Source organism: Falco peregrinus, chromosome 4 (genome assembly GCF_023634155.1).
Source record: "Falco peregrinus isolate bFalPer1 chromosome 4, bFalPer1.pri, whole genome shotgun sequence".
In the NCBI taxonomy this organism is placed as follows: Eukaryota; Metazoa; Chordata; class Aves; order Falconiformes; family Falconidae; genus Falco; species Falco peregrinus.
Window position 1 is genome coordinate 41812010 of NC_073724.1, and position 18838 is coordinate 41830847.

Here is an 18838-nt window from a genome sequence, read left to right on the forward strand (position 1 = left end):
TCGCTCCTTGTAGGCACTTCTTTCTGAATGGAAATGTAAGATTTCATGCAGTACACAACCCCTGAGCTAGTGTGCTTGTTGAATGTAAACAAAAATCACTGGGTTTTCTCCCACCAGACCTTTTCCAGAAAAAAGTGGCATGTTTGATGTTTCCCTTGTAAGACCAGCAGCAGATGATAACCCTGCAAGGCACCAAAGGAGAGCCCCTAGTGACTTGTCAGTACCGCAGGGGGGTACCTGCCTCACTTGCCTGGCTGCCCACGTGGTGGGGTTGGCTCTCTGGTGGGATGTCCCATCCTGGCCCAGGTGGCAGTCCCAGCCTTGCTTCAGGACATGCTTGACTCAGCAGAGAGAGCAGGGTAGCAAAGCCATGTAATGACCACAGGCTATGCGGCTTTATCAGATGTACATCAGAAGAGCCTGCAAGATGGAAAGAGAATTTGGGGGAACAGGGTGAGAAAGAAGGATTGAATGCTTGAATGCTGCCTTGTGCCGGGAGAGAGATTAGCAAAACTTTTCTTCCTGGTCAAGGAAATCCACTGCTCCCCTGCAACGGGTTTAAGCCAGTATCATCTGCTACGCAGAGTGCAGGACACCAGCCTAGCCATAAAACTTCCTAGCTCTTCTTGGGCACCTCCAAAGGGGGCCTTCCCCAAAATTCAGCTAGCCACAGGGTCTGATTGTCAGATACATTTGCTCATTTTTTAGAGATGGCAAAGGGAATTTACATAATTTGGATCCACAGTGTCTTCCATATGGACATATGTACGCTGCATGTTTCTGTGCCGTGTAGATGTATTAGAACTTTTTTTACATGAGATAACGTGGCCGCTCGCAGCACAGACACTTGCACAGGCTGGTGTACCCTGCTTTCTACCAGAAGTTAGCTTGTGCTGCACTCTGTTCCTCCAGGGTGTTAGATGTCTACTGGCATGAGCTGTTTGGGTATGATCAGATCATGCTGCAGTGGGCAGTGAAGAGTCACTAGTTGAACCATTTTTCCCCCTCTTTTTTTTTTTTTTTTTTTTTTTTTTTTTTTTTTCCCTCTCTGACCCTTACTGTAAACTATCAATGAAAAGTGACACATAACACACAGTCCTTGCAGAGGGACAGACTTTGCAGGCACATGTCCCCCAGCATCGGCTGGAACATCCACTCCAAAATACTTACAGCAACATTTTTGTTAAGTATATAATAAAGAAAAAAGTTTTAGGATTAATTTTTGTTATAAAGCCAATCAGCATCCTAGTCACCTGCTCACTATCTTTCCCTTTGCAGCATATGACCCCTCACCCATTTGCTTCTGTCCAGTTTTGAATTTATATGTATCCACATAATCGGAAGCATTAAGTTTAGCTTTGGATCAAAATCATGAGTTCAGATCCAACATTTTTCACAAAGATTCAGTGGCAAGAGGAAAAGCTCAAGCCCCGATTTCAGGGTTCAGAACTGCATTTGGCTCTGGCCAGGGCATGGGACAGGGTTTGATTGTTGCTGTCCTTGTCCTCATCCAAGTCAGTCCAGCCTCACTGTTGTTTGGGATTCCTGATCAATTTGCATGTATTTTACGATATTATTTCAAAATCTCAGTACTGCACACAAAAATCCTAATTTAAGGATGTGGGAAACGGCTTAAGGACAGATTGAGTGGCTGTGTGGTCTTTAAAAATCTCTGTTTTGTTTACATGACAATGCTTCATCCCTTCCAGCTATGGAAATCTTCGTTTGATTTCAGGAGACTGAAGCAGCACAGGTGAAACATTACTGAGCGGAAAAAAAAACCTGCAGCATGAAAGAAAACCCAAACCATCAAAAAGAAACATCAATTTTATGACTACACAAGATAGCATCTAACGACCACAAATGCCTTCAGATGCTTTACACACAATTTCTGATTAGTGTTCTTGCTTAATAAGAGTCGTAAGCCACTGAACCTTAACAGAACAATCAAAATGATCTCCTATTCTGGGGATGATCATCAACAAATATTTAAATGGCACTATTTTGGGCAGTTAGAGTCTCTTCCTTAGAAAATGTGTTTTCTCCTCACTGAGCAGAAACTTCATTGAAAATACTCAGGCAAAGCAGCTGAAAGCCGCAGTATCACCAACCCTGTGAATGATGACTTTGTGGTAGTCACAGTGCGCTGCACAACTCAACAGTCCCAGTTAAAGCACCACTGAATTACAAGAGAAAAATATCTCCTTTTCTTTGTGGTCCTGCTAGGAATGATGGGTTAAGGTCCGTTTGGCTGGGATGCTTTCCGAGCACGCTGACCTGCGTGGCTGCTCACACTTGTTCGGTGCAAAGGGCTGGCTACCTAGCTCACATCTCTGTGAAGGGCCAGCAGCAGCAGACTGCATCCAAACGATCTGGCAGATGCTGCGTATGGGCAGAGCAAGTAGTCGCTCCTTATTCACTTTCTCCATGGTGTATCTGATTTTATGTACCCCTGTCATATCCTCTCTCTAGCCATCTCTATCAGACTGAACCATCCCTGTCTTTTTAATTTCTACTCATACAGCAGTTTGCTCCACAGCTCTCACCAGCTTTGCCACCTTTTCCTCTGTCTTTTCTGGTTCTTCTTACATCGTTCCTGTGATGACACGAGCAGGGAAACACGAACCTTTCAAGATGATAGTGCACCGTGGGCCTACAGAATGGCAAGCCATCCTGCTTTATTCCCTCTCTTCTTTCCTGCTGGTTTTTAATTATCCATTTACCTTTTTGACAGCTGCTGTGGGTTTAGCTGAAACTCTCTTGAACATCAAGACAGTTTCCTTCCATGGTAATTTTTCATGACCCACCGTGCATGTAAAGTTATGTGCACTAAAATGAAGTTGGCTGCTCTGCACGTGGTAAGATCAACTGTCATCCACTATTTTATTCTCAATATTCAAACCCATGAGATCTTTCTGTAGCTCTTCACAATCAGTTTTGATTTTGATTACTCTGAGTCACTGAATGTTGTGGGCAAATTCAGTCACCTCCAATGAAAATAATTTTTCAGGCCACTCCTGAGTATATTGAGCTGCTGTGGCCACCACCCATCCCCCATGGCCTTGAGTGATGACCTGGCCCTGTCATGCAGACTGACAGGTATTCCTGCCCTTAGTTTCTTGTTTTTGAACTAGTTACTAATCCATAGGACAACCTTCACCCTTATGACAACATGGTTTATTTAAGGAAGAGACTTCACCAGAAGCTTTGAGGAGTCCAAGTACACTGTGTCTACTGGATCAGCTTCATCTACGTGCATTCTGGTTCTCTCAAAAAAACTAACAACAGATTTATGAGCCATGGTTTCCAAGCTGTGCTGACTCTTCTCCATTATTTTGTATTCCTCCATATGTCTACTAATTCTATTCTTTATAATACTTCTCACAAATGGCTCTCAAATGTAAATCAGATTTATGAGTATGCAGTTCCTTGGGTTCTTCTACGGACCTTTTCAGAAGTGGGCATCACATGTCCCACTTCCTCTAACCTTGAGGCTAATTTAAGCAAAGCCAATTTAAACAGTAGGTTTTTCGCCACAGTTAATAGTTTGGCAATTTCATATCAGAGCTGCTCGGAAACTCCTGCGTGAGTGCCATCTGGTCCTGTTGATCTGTTGTTATCTATTTTATTGGTTTGTTTTAAAAAGGTTTTTAGTGTCACTTCAGTTTGAGATCTTTCATCAGACTTGCCCAATTAAAGTTTTCAACATGGCAGCTCTGCTGAACTCCTAAATTGGAGTGGACACCAATGCAAATAATCCATTTGGCTTTCCTGCTATTGCTTTGCCTTTCTTTTACACTTTGGTCATATATCAGCTATACTGAGTTTCTTCCAGTGACCACCTCTTTCTGGCATGTTTGAAAATTTTCTTATTATTAGTTACATGCCTTTAGTGTGCTGCTACCAAGAAGGTCTTTATTAGCTATTGCTTTGTTATGGTTATACACTTCCTTTCCCAGAACACGTATTCTCTTCTGGTTTTCTCATTTGCACCTTCCCCTCTGTTCTGCAAGATATCTTTTCTCTTCTGGTTTCCTTTACTTTTCTCTTTACCTGTGCCAAATATGAAAGTCTTCTTTCAACACGTAATATATCCCTACTCTGATTTGTCAATATGTCTTTAAATGTGGCCATGACATCTGCAAGCATTTTACTTTCTTAACTGTCCTATTGATTTCTAAAAAGTTTTCCCATTTGTACATTTTTGTCCTTTCTGAAGCTCTGCACTGTGCTCTTTGTGGGTTGGGTTTTTTCTGTTCCTGTGGACTTGCTGAATTTGAGTGTGCTGTGGCCGCCGTGCTAAAATGCTTGGGTGATACCTGTGTCTACAGCAATGCACTTCTCATGGCTGAGGTCAAAACCAGGCGCTGGTTTTTCTCAGTTGTGTTCTCTGCCTCGCTGTTGCAACAAGCAGTTATTTATGGCATCTGCAGATGCAATGTCTGCCTCATGCTTTCTCATGATATTTACCTAGGCTGCAGGACATCACCAAGACCTCTAATATCCTTTGTTTTCTGCCATTTCAAGCTTTCTCATTACCCTTCCCATTTCTCAGTCAAGGTCACCAGCCTGTCAGGTGGCTGACAGCATCGCTCTGATATTCTTCTCTTTTAGGCACAGTATTTCGAACGGCAGGGATTCTCTGTTACCTGTATGCCACAGATGACTTATTTACCTGGTTTGACTCCAAGCTCTTTTTAAACACAGAGTAGCACAATGTAATCTGCAATTCCTTTATCAGTCACAGCCTGCAGCTATGCTATCCTGTTTCAGCTTATTTTCTGAGTTTCTGGTATGTCCATTGCATCAATATAATATTTTTAAAGTCCACTGCTTTTAATTTTTAGCCTCTATCCATTTAAATATTGGATGTTCAGCTTTTATAGAAAAGCCAGCACATGTACGTTTTTGCCTTTGAGGATCAAGGTCTGGGGTTTTTTATTGACTGCTCTTTGCTGTCTCCCTCATTAAACTAATCAGCTTCAGCCCTATCTTTTTTTGTTGCTGTTGTTATTCTTCCCAAGCAGGGATGTAATTGAGCACTGTATACGGTCAGGAAAGATCTTCAAGTAAATCGAGAGAGCTACAGGATGTTTGCTCACTGATGTCTAAAAAAAGCTGGAGATCACTCTGCCAGTCCCTGGCTCCTGCAGTGTGAGCTGTTACAGTTTTGTGCTATTACTTATTAATTAGTAGCACAGAACTGGGCAAAATCAGTCGTGTCAAGAAGCAAACCAAGCAGGATAGCTTTTAAAATGCTCATACTGTACCCTCAAAATGGACTACTGACAAAGTATACACATATCCCCAGTGCCTGGGCACCCAGCAGCAGAGACTAAGAAAACCTGGAGCTGCATGACAGGGACACAAGCAGAGCCAGAGAGCTGATGATTTGACAGCTCATCATCCTGAACAGGAGTCACAGTGCTTGCTCTGTTAGAAAATCCCCTAGAAGTTGGGTCACGAAAAAATAAAAAGGATTACACATCCAAGAAACCCCATTTAACACCAGACATGATCACACAGCACTTGCTATCCTGCCAGATCTCATTACCCCAGGGGTAAAACCATATTATTTACCCTTACGTGACAAAACCTCCAGATTTTAACAGATTATTTTCACTACGGCAGCAGGAACTAGTTTTGTGCACCATCTGTCACATCTCTGCCTGTGTGTCAGCCTGCTGCAAGCCATCATTAACGCCTTATCATTATTCACCTTCCATGTAACAACAGCAGCAATGACCCTCCCTGTGACCAGAAGCCCACAACGATGGGGGCTGTATAAACACAAAATTACAATGCTAGCTCCCCCCACCCCCTGCCGAAGTTTGCAGGCTGTGGAGGGTGCAGGCTTTTTCATGGGTCAGTGCATTGCAGGCATATAACGCTCTTCAAATTCTGTAGCTCGCTAGCTAGCCTTGACCGCATTCAGTGTGGGATGCAAAGGGCCCTCGGAAACTCATCGAGTGCTCAGAGCGGTTGGACCACACGAGTGCTGCTGTGGTTATTCTGCTCCAGAGAGGCAGCACCAGCTAGCTCAGAGCTGGCCTTGGTGTGGTTACGTTGCACCCAGCTGCGTGCACATGTACTCTCCAGCCAAGTGATGCTTGACGGTCGTACACAGGGGAAAGACAAGAGAGGATCAGCAAACATGAATGAAAATCATCTTGGCAGACTCGAGATCTACTTGGTGTAGAGACTTCGCAGAACATGGAATGGATCCATATGTATTTGCTGGGAACAATTCCTCATTGTGAGGAGAGGTGTAGGGGAAAACACATAAAAGGATGTGTTTTAATAAACTACTGAGATTAAATAAAGTCTACCAGCAAGTATCATGGCTGAAAAAAATTCATTAAAAAACTCAGAAGGTGTCAATAAGTTTTCTATGAAGAGAGAAGAAGAGCTGAACCTGCACCTTAATATTTTTTTTTGCTCTCCAGTAATGAAGCGATTTCCTCCTTCAGGACTGGACACCTGTGAAATCTCCGCAGCTTGTGAAACTACTGTCTTTCATAGGGTAAAAAAAGACAGAGGAGGAAGAGGGAGGAGGGGGAAGAATTAAAGGAGCTGAGCTGAGGCCTTCTCATCCCACCCATCCCCTGATAGACACACCTCTGTGAAGGAAAAACACTCCCTGGGAGGGTCCTGGTACGGAGCTCTTCTGGAGTCATGTTGCCCACAGCACAGTCCCAGTTTTGAGTCTGGAGGGACAGGCTGGACCTTTCTGTCAGCACAAAAGGAATCCACTGAGGGACCTTCCAGGGACCTCGAGAAGCAGCACTTGCTCCCTGCTTTTGAGCTTCCTTGTCTTCCATGGTGGAATTTCGCTGTCCCAGGTCCAGCACTGAGGGGGCGTTTAATGGTAGGAAGGTATTTAACTTTCCCCTCCCAAACCACCCTCCTCCCAAGTGCCTTGTAAAGAGACTCCTTTGCATCTTCCTTTTTATGGCCAGACATAAGTACAGCCAATTTAGAGTCTAGTCTTCCAGTTATTATTTCTCATTAGTTTTAAGAAGCTTACAGTCTGTTAAATGCTTTACTCGCTGCCTTGCTGAGACTCTCATCTGATTTACTGATGGGTTGTGAAGACTTTCTTATTGATTTTCCTTTGCCCTTTTATTGTATTACTCTAAGACAATAGTAAAAAGATTAACTGTGATCAAGTGGCTAACAAAATTAATGTGCTAACAGAGGAAAGAAAAGCCAGGATAGAAGACAAAACAGTTCCAAAGCCTCTGAAGGAGCTGGTTGAGGCATCCTTGTGGCTATTAGCCATATTTTGAGGCTCCATCAATGACAGGTGGGAGACACCACGAAGTCTGGAAGAGGGCAAAACACAAAAGAGGAAAAGAGAGAAGCCAGGGACTGGCCAAAGCTCATTTTACTGAAATGAATGATGAAAGCCTGGAAAAAATGTTACAACCTTTTAAAGATACAAAAATCAGGAAACTGATTTAAAAAAAAAAAACCCCAAAGTGGGTTTTTAAATCTCAGAGTTTTGTATCGTAGCTGTGGCTGTAATCCAAAAGTTTTTTGGATTACATAGCGAGTGTAATCCAAAAGTTTTTTAAATATCTGGGTGAGTCAATACTGCCAGCACCAAGGGACAAGGTAACCTCATGGTCACTATGTGTATGGGGAGAGGTGGGCTACTGGGCTGTTTCTTTATCTCTGAGATGCCGACCTAACTATCTCCTGTTGCTTAGTGAAGTCCTTTCCATGCAGACCCTGCACAAAGCACACAGTCAGTCTATAAATTAATTCCCAGTTCTATTTTTTATAATTTTTTTTCATTAAAATTGCCCCAAATGCCACACAGCTCTTGCTCCATGCAGAATACAGACTAAGGAAAAGGCAAGGGGACATCCCATTTGGGACAAAGGAGACAAACTTAGGGCAATTAAAATAGATACCTGCCTCCGCCTGGAAACCTGGGCAGCAATCCATACCAGCAAAGCTGGAATCAGGGAACAGAAGGAGAAAGAGGCTTTTAGAGGGAGGCAAGTAAAAAAATAAAGCAGAATTCTGCAATTATTGAACTATCTGACCAAATAATATTGGTTTTCTTAGACAGCAGCAAAAAAAACCAACCTCTGACTTCGAAGTTCCTTCCACTTTGAGCTCTGTTTGGCTATTTAAAGTGCACCGATTACAACAGTTCTGCCACAGCCTTCATTTTCAGCAAAGCCCCGAAGAAGGGAAGCTGGCCAAAACAGAGAGTCACAAATCCTGCATCTTCTGCTCTGCTTGGCCTCGTTAGTGGTGGGCATATTTCATACTTGTACTTTTCTGAGATGAAGGATGCTTTGTCCAAAACCTGCAATGCAAAGGAGAGGACCTGTCCACTTTGGTTTGGCTCAGACCCTGTTCTCCAGCTCTTGTTGCCCATAGCTAAGCCCAGCTGAAGGCTGCCGAGTGCAGCTGATGGGAAGCCATGCCAAGGCAGCTGCTCTAGAACTCTCCTTGTCCCCCTGTTTCCCTTTTCCCTTCCTCATACAATCCCCCCAGCGCAGCCCAGACACGGTGCGTGGGGCCAGGGCAGCTGCTGTGAGGCAGCAGTTGCAGCTTCTTTGTTAAAATAAAAATAAAGAGAGCTCTGAGAAAGGTGGGAATTTCTTTCTTACCTATATCCCTAGGCCAAAAGTCTGAAAGTGTCTTGAGAACATAATGGAAAACAGTACAGACTTTTATGAGTGAAAGCATGGTGTACAGCTTTACTTTATGAGCATCCTCGTCCCTCAGACAAAAGCAACAGATACCGATTAGGGGCAGTAACAGTTTCCAAGAAGAAACATAACATGCTTTTTCTAACTTTTGCATGTTTAGAACTGACCTCTGTAACTCAAAAGCAATGAGCCTTGCTATAGGGCTGTGTGATTCAGGGGGTATTCACTTGTTTTGTGATGTCCATTTTCGCTAGGGTGGGAAATGTGCACATGAACACCTGCAGACTGCAGACCTGTCCTGCTGGAGGACAAAAAGGATTGCAACCACAGTATTTTGACTATGAGGACATCTGTTGTTTCTCTTCTACTTACAGTGCTCAGAGCACACCCAAAACCTGACTGTGAGCACCATGGTTCATCTTTTTAAAGTCAGCTGTGGGGCTAGCACCAGAAGACAGCTCTCCCAGGGAACTTTAAGAGAATGAAAACCTGTAAAGAACGCCGCAAAACATGCAGCAGCAGTTATCCAGATGTCATGCTTGGCAACAGACTTTTTCAGCATTTCAGCTCACTTCAGCCCAGGAAAATTGTATTCCTTTCACCAGATAATAGTTGATTTGATAGAGCTTCTTCTGCTCACTTCATTCAGCATTTTGTGTGCTATTCATTTTAGAAAGGCATTCTTTGGCTCTTGGCAGATGGAGAATCCTGTAGCAGAATAGTTCTGGATGTTATCCCAGGCCTTTTTTTCTCCCTTTCTCACTCCCCTTCTTTCCTACATCTTCCCCAGATTGAAGTAGGCTTTGCACAGATTTGGAGGACTTTTAATTTCACAGTGTGTTTGAAAAATAAGAGTGACTCAGGGGATACAAAACATATGAAACGAAGCGATGACTTCAACTACAAAATTTTGAAAGCAAATGCCTCGTTGTGCAGTGCCTGCATTCATTTGGTTCAACAAGTTACCGCTGTTATCTGTATTCCAGCTATTCCTACAAATGCCTTCCTACCACAATTCCCAAGAAAATGCTTGAGTAAATGCATGTTTTTTCAATTATTTTCTCTTCTACATTTCCTGAGATGTCCCGTTGTCCCCGCATCTTTTGCCTTCACCCCTGTAATGGTTAACAAGACTGCCCCTGGACTCAGAGCTAAGCCCTTAGCCAAGGGTTTGCCAGACTGGTGATAGTTCACAGAAGTGTAGAACACACTGAAGATACATAGGGACAGGGGAGTAGAAACAACTGCTGTAGTTTTAGTCTTGCTACAGTGACAATGGCTCTAATTTCCTTGTTTAATACCTTCTGCATTAGAAGCCAGCTTCTCATGTCTTGCAAAGAGGCATGTCTCTAAGGCACTCAATGGAAAGAGTCTGAATTGTCCCAACTAAGCCGCTATGCCTATATTGCATAGATCAGAGAAACAGAACTTTCTTCAGCTATTTTTCCCCCCTTTTGTTTCTATAAATTTTCTTCAGGCAAACATTCCTCCTGCCCACATTTTTAGAGCAACTGAGTCTCTCACACACACACTTATTACTGAATGTACCTGTGCCCATCTCCAATTTCACGAGATCATTTCCTGAGATATTCTTTCAGAATGTATTTCATGTACATTTTAACATTTTGAAAGAAAAAAACCTGAGAAACCATTTACCCACAACATCCACATACCTCCCTTAATGCCTTTCTCAGTTCAGTTCACTGAATGTCATCTTCAAACTTCCTAAAGATTAGGGACAAACAATTATTTTTTTTTTCTCCATTTAACCGGCTCTGAAACGATCAGCTTTCGCCTTTGCCTTTTGTTACAGAGAAAAGCCATGGCACATCAACCTGTCTGGGAAAAAAAATAAAACACAGTGATGGGAGAATAACCCAGAAGGACAGAGAGCCAAGAAAATACCTTTTACTTGAACACGTGATTTTTTAGCAGCATGTTACTGCCATGCAGGGGCTCTGGCTGGAGGGCTGCCCTGAGGGACTTCATCGTGCGATGCCTGTTTGACCCTCCAAGGAATGCAAGCAGACATGTCCAGCATCTGTAGCAGGAATCTTTTGTGGTCAGTCCCTGCATCCAGGCAGGCTGATGACCCAGCAGTGTCCACATAACGCCCCTCCAGTGTCTTCTCCCTCCATTGAATGCCATCTATTTCTCCAGCCCTGTGAAGGGCAGTCCCACAGGCTGACTGCAGACATCAAACTGAATCCCAGAAGCCTCCCAAAAGTTACTTCAGTGGTGATCAATTATTTGCCCCTCATAGCTGTTGACCAGATCTGACTGTAAGCTCAGTTTTGACTCTCTGGCTTACATGACATGACTGTAATTTGTCCTTAGCCATTGAAAAAACCATACTGTGCAGGTATTGAAAACCATCCTATCCATGAGCACACATGATATACTCTGCAGGAGCACTGTGTTTACAAGAAATCTCCTCCTCCTCCCCTCCACATTCCCAAAAATTCCTAAAAATAAAAGGTTTCTGGAGTGAAACAAGTACTATGATAGCCTTTTGCAGGTAGGCACTCCCACACACTGTGCAGTTTCCCCCTCCAGAAACAGGCTGCCCCTGAGAGGACGTTCGCAGATGCCCCACAGCCCGGGAAAGCCAAAGCCCCGGTCTGTGCTTTCCTTCTTTTCCTTGTTCCCTTATTTTCTCCCATGGGATAAATTCCTTTTCCTCTATGTTGCCCACTATGAAGGCACTGTCACAAAGCCATGGTATGAACAGCAATGGATGGCCATTGCATGTGACTGGGTCCCTGTCCTGGGCCCTCTGTGCCTTTCTGGAGTTGCACCAGGAGGTAGAAGAAGGGACAGAAGGCAAAGAAATAAAAAGCAATGATCCTGAAGTTACCAGTGACCACCACCTGAGGAAGAATGGGGAAATGCAGACAAGCATGTCACTCTTCAGAAGCACTCTTGCTAAGTATGTTGCAGTCAGAGCCCTGCATAAATGCCTACAGAAGTTGGATAAGAGAGGACCTGGAAGGAGGGCACCACCCAAGCAAACAATCACATTGTGAGGACAAAACAAAATAATAATTGCGTGTTTTTCTCTCTATTCTTAAATGTTGGATTTAGTATTCTGTAATATAAAAACAAGTGTGTGCTACACCATAAGCAGTTGGCTGGCAGTGTCTGGCTTTAAGTGTCAAGGATGCCACTGGGCTTTAAGCATCAAGGATGGCTTCAGTTGTGTCTGACTTACCTGCCGTAAGAGGCACAGCAAGGAGGAGTTCTGGTTTAACCCCAGCCAGCAACTAAGCATCATGCAGCAGCGGCTCAGTGCCCTCTGGTGGGATGGGGAAAAGAATCAGAAGAGTAAAAGTGAGAAAACTCATGGGTTGAGATAGACACTTTAATGGGTAAAGCAAAAGCCATGCATGCAAGCAAAGCAAAACAAGGAGTTCATTCACCATCGGCAGGCAGGTGTTCAGCCATCTCCAGTAAAGCTGGGCCCCATCACGCGTAACGGTTACCTGGGAAGACAAACACCGCAACTCTGAACCTCCCCTCCTTCCTTCTTCTTCCCCCAGGTTTATATGCTGAGCATGACATCTCATGATACGGACTTTGGTCAGCTGGGGCCAGCTGTCCTGGTTGATTCCCTCCCAGCTGCTTGTGCCCCCCCAGCCTGCTCGCTGTGGGGTGAGGAGCAGAAAAGCCCTTGGCTCTGTGTAAGCGCTGCTCAGCAGGAACTAAAACATCCCTGTATTATCAACACCGTTTCCAGCACAAATCCCAAACACAGCCCCATGCCAGCTACTATCAAGAAAATTAACTCTCCCCCAGCCAAAATCAGCACAGAGTCATGGGAAACACACAGGTAACATATGCTTCTTATAACCATAATTGTTTTCAGAGGAAACCTGCTCGCGAAGCCAGCTGAAACCTGGCAGTCAAAGGTGGAGTGAAGGGGTGTATGACCTGACTCCGTGTGCACAGCCATGGCATGCTGGCACAGAACAGAGAAAATAATTCATTCATTTACAGAAAGCCAGTGTGGGTCCAAGGCTGGGGAAAGGATGCTGAGAAAATAACTTGCGGCTGTTTTAAAATTAACGCTTGGTTCCCCACTTGCTGAGCGGTATGCTGATGAAAACGACCTCCCTCCGGCCGCATGCTGCCCACCCAGGAGCACAGCAGGGAAACCCCTGATACCAAACCCCTGCTTCTTGAGCTCCATGTTTCATGTCAAAAAGTAGCAACTTTAAACACATGATGTAACCCTCGTGTTTATTCCTGCCTTTTAAATTTCTCTAGGCATCTTTATCTGCCAAGTACTCCATTGATTTTAATGCCGGGAAAAGGCATCAGAAGAATAGCTCTAGAATGTTATATCCCTTACATGACTGGAGAGTGGTACCTGTGAAGCCTTCCTCTCAGTGCAAGATCAATGAGCTTCCCCAAAGACAGAGGAGAACCACCAAGGCTAATAAGGGTGGCTCGCTCCCTCTGCTTACATGTTCCTTGACTTGCCTCAGATCAAAAAGAAGAATCACATAATAACTCTCTTAAATGTTTGGGTTATTTTGGGGGGGTTGGGTTTGTTGGGGTTTTTTTTCATGCTGTCTTGTTTGCCAAATGCAAGAAGCTCAGCTGCTGGAGCTTGTTGTTCCAAGCAGTTGGGCCCTGGGTTTGCTTTTGGCAGTCAGAGCAGCCCTAGCATTTTTTTTCCCTTTGACAGCGTGGGAACTTTCTGGGAGCCACTTGAAATGCACATGGCTCCCACTCCACCTAGCTAAATATTTTAGTAATGGGAAGCAGTAGCAGAAAACAGCTCGTTCTATATTTTGTAGAATTTTCTCACTTGCTTATATACAAATTTCTGTACCTGATCGGTCTTCATCTTTCATTGTTTAGCCCAGCATCCATTGAAAAAAGTCAGTTATGTGGGAACACCACCAAAGCTGTTTGTGCCTTTGCCTGGAGCTGGTGTTAGATACTCATACAGAGGTTTGTGATTAAGTCACTAGAGAAATTCTCTCCTCCAGAAAACAAGAAAGTCTGCTATTGAATCAGAAATTAGGAAATATTTTTGAAAGGGTAATTTGATTTTCCATTTTGAGTTTTGACATTTTTTTTTCTAAATGTATTGCAGAAGTCTCTGCTGATACGTATTTTTTAATCTTAGAAATACAGTTACCTTTTGTTTTGGTTATTGCTCACAAGGGCTGAAGGTGAATTTATAGGAATAGCATATTAACATTTGATGTCAGCTTACAGTTACAGTGCATTTGAAAGACCAGCTGTCCACTATGCACCACATTCACACACATGATCAGTTCACATTCTAATGTACACGTGAAATGTAATGCATGTGTTTCATAATTATTTTGCACATTGCATAGAACTTCAACATGCTTTGCATTGTATTATTTGACTGGACAACAGTCAAAATTATCTAGACAGAATTTTACAGTAAGCATACGTATCCACTCACTGCTTGGTAGCAAGAACATTTGTTTTTTTCCTGAGAAAAGTTTTCTTTATGGAAATAATAATATTTCCTATCGCTTTGACTTACAAGTTTCATTTCATAGAAATGTGCACATACTGAAAATAAACACATTATAATGAATACAATTCTTAAGGTGAATATGGCAAGAATCAAGAGACATCTAGAGACCTGCACACAGACGGCATCCTAGAAATATGAGAGGCAGTTACACAAGCAACTTAAAGCTTACAGAACTTTACAGAAAATAATACTATTCTCATACCTCTACTTAACCAGCCAAAAGCTGCAGGGATGTAGTGAGGAGTCAGTAAATGTCATAGGCATTTCTGGTGGTGACAAAACCAACTGAAAACAATCTGAAAACAACTTTGTTTTGTTTCATTTAGTTAGCTTTCCTCCTGAACAGAAATGATTTTATACATTGAAATACCTTGATGGTATTAAAATACAGCTCAGCATTCTGGCACCACTAAATCCAATGGTGAATTTCCAAGCTACATTATAATAGTACCAATATTTCATTTCCAGATAGAAAATAAAATCCAGCCAGCCTTTAGCAAGCTAAAAACACCTCTGTTTTGAGTCAGGCCTTTGAGGGACCTGGAAGATTAAAAATAAAAAAAGAAAGAAAAAAAAAAGACCTTAGGTGAATACTAGCGCATCAGATTTATACCAGGTGGCAAAGCGATGAACAAAGTCTGTTAAGTCTGGGCTATGTCTGAGGCTGTCTTGAACTGCCATAAACTCTGCTTATTCATATCTGCTGGCGAGGCTTCCGTGGTGCTGGGGTGCTGCAGAGGTTCCCGCGGGAGAAGAGGAGGGGAGCATGTCCCTGTGCAAACAGCCCGATGACGCCCCCTCCTCCGGAGGCACAATGTTTTTAGGAGGATGCTAGCAGATAAAGGGAAATGCAGAGGCAGGCAAAGAAAGACCAGAAGGGTAGGCAGGGATCAGCAGGGAGAGATGAAAGCACTAGATATCTAGCTTGGCTAAGTAAAGATGTAAAACTCCGCAGCTATTTAAAGTGTGGTGCTTGGCAGCGGGGGAGGGGAATTGCCTGTTTTACCCCGAAGGATGGAGCATAAGCAGTATCAGCTCATCATAACCAGAGCGAAACTGTGATGCAGGCTGCCTGGGGAAGTTTTAGGAAATACCATTCTTCAAGAGTTATGCAAAGCAGGTCTAGGCACGGCACTGGGTATCGCAGCTTTGGCAGCTTCGGTAGCCGCTGGGGCACCAAAGGGGAGAAGGGTGGACTTGGGAGGGGATGGGGGAATAGCCAGAAGCAGTCTAGGGAAAGCCTTTGCACTTCCTAGTTAGCAGCTATCTGTAGTTTTCTGCATCTTTATGGGTTGTGCTGAGCACCAACACATGGGCTGGGCTTTTGAAGAAAAAACAAAACAAGAAAAAACATGTTTGAGCACATTGAAGAGAAGATGTTATTAAAATACCACCAGAGGTCACAGAAAAAGGTGCTTTGTAGCAACCCAGGTTGTCCTGTAGTAAAAGCTGCCAGGTTTTTGCAGTGTTGTCTCTGTGACTGTGACCAAGGCACCGCTGGCAAGCAGAGCCTCTGAAGCTCATTGTGGGCAACTTGGCAGCAACAGGCAGTTCCTGGCAGGTGAACAAAACTCTTGCCGTTGGCAGGCCTCTATCAAGACTATGGAAGCAGAGGATATAAAAAGAAGACTGGTTTTGGATCAACTGGAGATACAGGGCCATGCTTGCAGATGAGCTGCCAGTCACCCGGTGATGCAGGAGAGCTGCTTCCCCGGGGCGCTTGGCAGGGGACACCAGTGGGAGCGGGCTGAGACATCCGCTCTTCATGGAGCCAGGACGAGGTCATCAAGAATTATTACTAGGAAAAAAAAAAAAAAAAAAAGAGAGCCACATGGCTCTTTCAAAGCAACTGATGTGCTGTGAAACTAGTTATGAAAGTGCTCTTCATTTTACATATGACTCGGCAACAAAACCATTTACTTTAATCCTCTCATCTCAAAGTGCCTGGGGTAAAAAATGAGCTCTCCTGAGAACAGCTTCAGTTTAAATGGATTTTATAGCAGCTCTGTCAGGTGTTTAGGTCTATTTAATTTCTTATAAGGTGAGAAAATTTCCAGTGACACCTGGATTCCCTTTTTCCTCCCACAGACACACTGTGCTAAGCCTGTGGTCTCATAGTACAAGTTTAGAGCAGGTTGGAAACAAATCACCTGCAGGCTTGTGGGGGAGGAGGGAAACGCCTCCTGAACACATCAGGCCTCTCATTTCCCCATGAGAAGAATTTTCACTGGCTCTACATCATTTCCCTGACAGACATCATAGGAAAGGCTTGGATTTTCATCACTGAGCAAAGCAGACCACTATTACGCTTCTGGATAGATTCCAGCACCCCAGTCTTTTTTCATCTGCTGCCCTTCTTGACCAAGTGATGTGCTCAGGTTATTCTAGTTGTGATAAGAAACAGAGGCCAGCATCAGGTGGGTCTGATGTCAGCTTGCTTGCTAACAAGACCACACAAAGTCCTACTTTAAGGCAGAAATCATCAAGTTTCCCTGCTAGCCGTGCTAAATCCCCTTTAGCCAGCATCTAGCCCCTCCCAGGAGGCCTGCTCTTTGGCTCACAAAAGCTTGTTCAGCCTCCATCAAACTCCTTTTCACACACTCATATGTACATAGTTACACATCCCCATATGCATATGCTTACGTATCACATCCTCTGCATGATGCTCAGTTTAAAAAAAAAGAAAAAAATCTACCCAAAGCATTAGATTCTTCAGCATTTGCCTTAACTAAGCCTATCATATGGACCAAAACTATTTTGCCCAGTAAACTCCAGATAGCAGTGTTCGAATTCAGAGTCAGCAAGGTATTCAATCTGTAACAACACTCTGAAGACAAAAGGTCTAAGCTCTCCTCTGAACTTCCCTGTTGATGAGCACATATATCAAGAGGCAGATTGGTGACCCATGATACCTGCAGGACTGATCGCTGCAGCTAATGAACAGCCCTGATTACAAGCTGTTCTTTTCTGTCCATAATAATATTCTGAAGGAAGTTTCTCTAGTAAATTAGATCTTGAGTGAAACGATCATTAGAGGTTGTAGGTTGTTAAAGTATATCGAAAAGCTGCTAAAATGGGGGTAGAGTTGAAAGTACTTTTAATTAATTTAGAGTCAAATAGCCTGTGGGATGTCAAAGTGATCTGTCTGTCACTAACACCTCTGCCCCCCCAAATTACACCTCCAAGAAAGGAGTGAGAGAGGCATCAGGATTTATCAGATGATGAGTGTCAGGAGGTAATTAGCTGCTCCACTTCTAAAGAAGAGGCAGTGGAGAGCAGCATGCACGCTCACACCAGTGTGCAAAAGGTGTGCAAGCACTGACAGCTGGGCTGCCTCTGCTTGGGTTCCTACAGGCTTCTTGCTTCAAAACCTGTGAGTAACATTCAGGGTGCCAGGAGGCTCCCAGGGGCTGACTGGGCTCACAGCACTTACCAGCCCCTTGGACTGGCAAGAGCAATACAAAATAAGAGAATTGAAACGGTAACAGGCTGCAGACCTGACACTATCTATAGGTACAGCACAGAGCTAAGAAATGTGAACAGCAGTACCAGGGGGTCATGCAAAACAAATTTCGAGCTTTAGGAAAGAGTTGGCATGGGAGGTACCGCTATGGAGTTGAAAGCCATCAGGTAAACAGGGGAGAGCTGCCGGAGAGGACCTCTCCTGCCCCAGACTGCTCAGGGTGAACTCCTCATACCAGAGCTGTTGTAGCTGCACCTCTCCGTGGGCTGCACAGGCAGGCAAGGTCACGGCTGCCTCACGGGAGGTGCCGTATTGCTGCCTGTAAGTGCTGTTGTGGCTGAACTTTTTCTCATGGGAATTGCTCCATGTGGAAGGGGCAAGGGAGACTTTGAGAGAGACAGGAGAGGAACAGCTGAGAGCTGCTGATTAACAAGGACCAGGAGAGTTCAGTGCCAGGTCACCCCAAGGAATGTGATAAAACCAGAAGAGGGGCCGGGGGGGGTGATTTGTGAGGCTTGGTGCAAAAGGGGCCTCACTTGGTGCAAAAGGCGGGTTGGGGCACTGACAGCATGCCACAAGCATGTCACCATGTCGAGGCATGTGGCTGAGAAAAGGCCTTTTGCTTGCAAGGGAGCCAGGTGGAGGGAGTGTTTCATTAACTCCATGCTTGTGCAAAGGAGAGAGAATGGAAAAGCGGGAACTAAACCTGGCCTTTCATTCCTCCATATAGCCAACACAATCCCGTGTCTTTTCCAGGCTGGTTGTAAGGGGTGAGATGAGTTGGTACAGACTGCAGAAAATAAGCTCCTCCTCCATTATATGTTTGAGATCTGAGGGAAAGGCGATGGAGATGCCTAGATTTTTAAAGACTGCAAGAAAGTAGCTAATCTTGTATTGCAAGATAACCTCTGAGTTACACTGGAAGAGGCTGGGAGCCTGTTTTACTGATTGACTGGATACCGAGCAAAAATGAATTCCAAATCAAATACAAGAATAAATTTAGTTTATTATATTACACTATAAAGGAAAAATACCATGCAATATGATAAAAGGAAAGAGTACTAGTTATTGTGCACTATATGATAAAAGAGCAATAGGAGTGTAGCATTGGATCATAACTGCAAAGCGTTACCAGAGACTAAGAAAAGGATCCATCACCAATTACCACCTTAACATCAC

The 18838-nt window shown here is 44.0% G+C and overlaps 1 long non-coding RNA gene across 3 annotated transcripts; it reads right to left on the minus strand.

The window, feature by feature from the left end:
• Positions 1-229: 229 nt before the first annotated feature.
• Positions 230-15130, minus strand: LOC129784322 (uncharacterized). 3 transcript variants are annotated; one of them, XR_008746903.1, is made up of 5 exons: positions 14778-15130; positions 13042-13154; positions 12092-12154; positions 11884-11967; positions 230-420 (listed from the first exon to the last, which is right to left on the minus strand). It is a non-coding gene; the product is annotated as an uncharacterized LOC129784322 (long non-coding RNA). The 3 variants fall into 3 exon arrangements; XR_008746902.1 differs by lacking the exon at positions 230-420 and adding an exon at positions 8150-8323; XR_008746904.1 differs by lacking the exons at positions 230-420; positions 13042-13154 and adding an exon at positions 8150-8323.
• Between the last annotated feature and the right edge of the window lie 3708 nt (positions 15131-18838).